Below are 5667 nucleotides of genomic sequence, written 5' to 3' on the forward strand. Positions count from 1 at the left end.
TTAAGTATACCTTTTCCTTTTCAATTACAGACAATCTCAAATAAAATATCAAAATTTAAAAGACTAAAATTTTGCCAAAAGCTCTTAAGTGTTGAGTTTTCTTTATAAGCAGGAAACAAACTATTAGTTGAACTCACAATGAACTTTTCTTGAATCACACTTTTGACAAGAAAAAACATACCAAAAAAACCCACACAAACTGTTTAATATTTTGTGTTTGTTTGTTTGTTTGTTTTTTAGTTTTAGGAGTTCTTGACTTTATATCTACACTAGCCATTTTCAGAGTTTACACATAATGACAGAGCAGTGTTCATGAACAAATGAATATCCAAATTTTCAGAGCGATCAGAAAAAGAAAGGGAGAAGAAAGGGAAAGAAAGAAGCAAGAGGAAGCCAGCTTAGGACAGATATGAAATTATTACTGTAACAGGCCAATTACCTAAATTCTACAAAAAGAAGACAAGGGTTAAATGACAGAAAACCTATCTTTACAATATACAATCTAGAAAAAGCATTACAGCTGATTTAAACAATATCTAGAGCCTTCAACCATTCCATCAAAACTTAATGATTAAAAACTTAATCATTAAGTTGGTTAAGTACCACCGGTCTGTTGGTACTTAACAGACCAGTGACACTACAAAGCAATCAAACAACAAGTCTGCAAAATAACCAGCTAACATCATGATACCAGGATCAAATCCACACATATCAATACTAACCTTGAATGCAAATGGGCTAAATGCCCCAATTAAAAGAAACAGCATGGCAAGCTGGATAAAGAGCCAAGACCCATTGGTAGGTTATCTTCAAGAGACTCATCTCACATGCAACGATACACATAGGCTCAAAATAAAGAGATGAAGAAAAGTCTACCAAGTAAATAGAAAATAGAAAAAAGCAGGGGTTGCAATCCTAGTTTCAAACAAAACAGACATTAAACCAACAAAGATAAAAAGACAAAAAGGCATTACATAATGGTAAAGGGTTAATTAAACAGGATATAACTATTCTAAATATATATACGCACCCAACACAGGAGCACCCAAATTCATAAAGCAAGTTCATGGAGACCTTCAAAGAGACTTAGACTCCCACACAATAGTAGTGGGAGACTTTAACAACTCACTGACAATATTAGACAGATCATTGCAACAGAAAATTAACAAAGATATTCAGGACCTGAAATCAGCACTGAATCAAATGGATCTGAAAGACATCTAGAGGACTCTCCATACTCTAAAATCAACCACATAATCAGAAGCAAAACACTTTCCAGCAAAAACAAAAGAAATGTAATCATAACAATCTCTTGGACCACAGCACAATCAAGTTAGAAAGCAAGATTAAGAAATTCACTGAAAAAAACATATATTTACATAGAAATTTAATAACTTTCTCCTGAATGACTTTTAGGTAAATAATGAAATTAAGGCAGACATCAAGAAGTTCTTTAAAACTAATGAAAACAAAGATACAACATACTAAAATCTCTGGGACACAGCTGAGGCAGTAGTAAGAGGAAAATTCACAGCACTTAATGCCCACATCAAAAAGTTAGAAAGATAGCAAGTTAACAACATAACATCACAACTGAAAGAACTAGAGAGCCCAGAGCAAACAAATCCCAAAGCTAGCAGGAGACAAGAAATAATCAAAATCAGAGCTGAACTGAAGGAGATTGAGAAATGAAAAACAATTCAAAAGATCAACTAATCTAGGAGGTGTTTTTTTGAAAAAATTAACAAGCTAGACCACTGGCTAGACAAAGAAGAAAAGAGAGAAGATCCAAATAAACACAATCAGAAATGACAAGGGAGATATTACCACTGACCCCATAGAAGTACAAACAACCATCAGAGAATATCATTAACACCTCTAGGCATATAAACCGGAAAATCTAGAATAAATTGATAAATTCCTGGACCATACATCCAGGAAGGATACATCCAAGACTGGACCAGGAAGAAACTGAATCCCTACAAAAGCCAAAAATGAGCTCTGAAATTGAGCCAGTAATAAGTAGCCTACAAACCAAAATAAGTCCAGGACCAGAAAAATTCACAGTTGAATTCTACCAGATGTACAAAAAAGAGCTGGTACCATTCCTGCAGAAACTATCCCAAAAAAACTGAGGAGGAGGGACTCCTCCCCAATTCATTCTATAAGTCCAGCATCATCCTGATATCAAAACCTAGCAGAGACACAACAAATAAAGAAAAATTCAGGCCAATATCATTGATGAACATCAATGCAAAAATCCTCAACAAAATACTAGCAAACCAAATCTAGCAGCCCATCAGAAAGTATATTTACCATGATCAAGTAGGCTTTATCCTTGGGATGGAAGGGTGATTCAGCTTATGCAAATCAATAAACATGATTCATCATATAAACAGAACTAAAGACAAAAAACACATGATTATGTCAATACATACACAAAAGGATTTTGATAAAATTCAAAACCCATTTATGTTGAAAACTCTCAATAAGCTAGGTATTAAAGGAACATACCTCAAAATAGTAAGAGCCATCTATAACAAACCCACAACCAACATCATTCTGAATGGCCAAAAGCTGGAAGCATTCCCCTTGAAAACCAGCACAAGATAAGAATTCCCTCTCTCACCACCACTCCTATTCAACATAGTATTGGAAGTCCTAGCCAGGGTAATAAGGCAGGAGAAAGAAATAAAAGGCATTCAAATAGAAAGACAGGAAGCCAAACTATCCCTATTTGCAGATGACATGATCCGATATCTAGAAAACCCCATAGTCTGAACCCAAAAGCTCCTTAAGCTGATAAACAACTTCAGTAAAGTCTCAGCATACAAAATCAATGTGCAAAAATAACTGGCATTCCTATACACCAACAATCAAGGAGAGAGCCAAATCAGAAATGCAATCCCATTCAAAATTGCCACACAAAAATTTAAAATACCTAGGAATACAGCTAACCAGAGAGGCAAAAGATCTCTAGAAGAAGAACTGTAAAACATCACTCAAAGAAATCAGAGATGACACAAACAAATAGAAAAACATTCTATGCTCATGAATAGAAAGAATCAATATCAGTAAGCTGGCCATAGCATCCAAAGAAACTTATAGATTCAATGCTATTTCTATTAAACTATCATCAACACTGTTTGCAGAACTAGAAAAGCTATTTTAAAATTCATATGGAACCAAAAGAGAGCCCAAATAATAAAGGCATTCCTAAGCACAAAGAAAAAATGCTGGAGGCATCACACTACCCAACTTCAAACTATACTACAGGGCTACAGTAACCAAAACAGCATGGTACAGGTACAAAAACAGACACATAAACCAATGGAACAGAATAGAGAACCCAGAAATAAAGCCACACACCTACAACTATCTGTTCTTCAACAAACCCGACAACAACAAGCAATGGGGAAAGGATTCCCTGTGAAATAAATGGTGCTAGGAGAACTGGCTAGCCATATGCAAAAGATTGAAACTGGACCCCCCTTTCTTACACCATATACAAAAATTAACTCAAGATGGATTAAAGACTTAATGTAAAACCCAAAACTATAAACACCCTGGAAAACAACCTAGACAATACCATTCTGGACACAGGAACAGGCAAATATTTCATAATGTAGACACAAAAAGCAATTGTAACAAAGGCAAAAATCAGAAACAACAAGGGGGTTACTACCACTGACCCCACAGAAATACGAACAACCATCAGAAAATATTATGAACACCTCTATGCACATAAACTAGAAAATCTAGAAGAAGTTGATAAATTCCTGGACCCATACATCCTCCCAAGACTGAACCAGGAAGAAATTGAATCCCTGAACAGGCCAAAAACAAGCTCTGAAATTGAGTCAGAGGTAAAAAAAAAAAAAACAAACAACAACAATAACAACAACAAAAACATGACAAGTGGAAACTAATCAAACTAAAGAGCTTCTGCAGAGAAAAAAAGAAAACTACTTACAGAGTGAACAGACAACCTACAGAATGGGAGAAAAAATTTGCAAACTATGCATCTGATAAAGGTCTAATATCCAACATCTATTATAAATTTCTTTACAGAATTTAACCAAATTTACAAGAAAAAAAAAAACCCCATGAAAGAGTGGGCAAAGAACATGAAAAGACATTTTTCAAAAGTAGACAAGCATTCGGCCAACAAGCACATGAAAAAATGCTCAACATCACTGATCATTAGAGAAATGCAAATCAATACCACAATGAGATACCATCTCACACCAGTCAGAATGGCTACTATAAAAAAGTCAAAAAATAACAGATGCTGGCAAGGTTGCAAAGAAAAAGGAACATTTATACACTGTTGATGGGAGTGTAAATTACTTCAACCATTGTGGAAGACAGTGTGGTGATTCCTCAAAGACCTGAAAATGGAACTACCATTGGACCCAGCAATCCCATTATGGGTATATACCCAAAGGAATATAAATCATTCTATTATAATGGCATGCAAACACATACATACCCTGCAGTACTAGTCACAATAGCAAAGACATGGAATCAACCTAAAAGCCAGTCAATAGTAGACTGGATAAAGAAAATATGGTACATATACACCATAGAATACTATGCAGCCATAAAAAGTATGAGATCATGTCCTTTGCAGGAACATGGATGGAGCGGAGGTCACTATCCTTAGTAAACTAATGCAGGAACAGAAAACCAAATACCACATATTCTCACCAACAAGTGGGAGCTAAATGATGAGAACACATGGACACATAGAGGGGAACAACACACACTGGGGCCTGCTGGAGGGTGGAAGGTGGGAGGAAGGAGTGGATCAGGAAAAATAACTAATGGGTACTAGGCTTAATCCCTAGGTGACTAAATAATCTGTGCAACAAACCCCCATGACAAAAGGTTACCCATATAACAAACCTGCACATACACCGCTGAACTTAAAAGTTAAAAAAAAAAACCAGGTACTTAATCATCATCTAAGTAGGAGACCTTAGAGGGAAGGTAGGGGGTGGCAGAAACCTCTTATGTTAAAAAAGTGCTCTCTCATTTGAACAGACAAACCAGAGAATCTCCTCCCAAAATGTTTTTCCCCATTTATTCTAGTTTATCACTCAAATAATTCATATTGTTCATGTCAAAAATTCCCCAATGTGCCCACAGTAATTTGTGAAATTAGGCCATGAGTAAATGCATGTTTGGCCCAGAGTGTAAAAAAACAAATGAACAAAAAAAAGCAAAGACAAAAACAAACAATGACAACTACAATGCTAGGTAAGAATCTGGTCAATCACCAAGTCTGGCAGTCTAGAAAAAATCAACAGCTCCAAGTAAAAGACATTAAATTAAGTAGTTATCAAAGAAACAATGGCAAGCCTGAGGAATGTTCTTATTAGGTTTAAGGTTGGTCCAAGGCAAAATTGTTTTCTATAAGGACACTGGTCTGATGATATCTTCTGGACTTGTCAGCCTTGGGGGGTGCACTGAGAGACATACTTATTGAACCAATGCTAATCCTTTTTCATCTTATAATTTTCTCCTAGAGACTCACAACAAAAAGAAACAAGAACAGAACAAGGGCCAAAACATTGTGGAATTAATCAGGAAGTTTCCCCACCAAATATGAGTTTTCAAATCTGATCAGATAATAAAAGGATTCCCGAGAGAGGAATTCTCTTT

This window comes from Rhinopithecus bieti, unplaced genomic scaffold, assembly GCF_001698545.2.
Source record: "Rhinopithecus bieti isolate Rb0 unplaced genomic scaffold, ASM169854v2 scaffold_39006, whole genome shotgun sequence".
In the NCBI taxonomy this organism is placed as follows: Eukaryota; Metazoa; Chordata; class Mammalia; order Primates; family Cercopithecidae; genus Rhinopithecus; species Rhinopithecus bieti.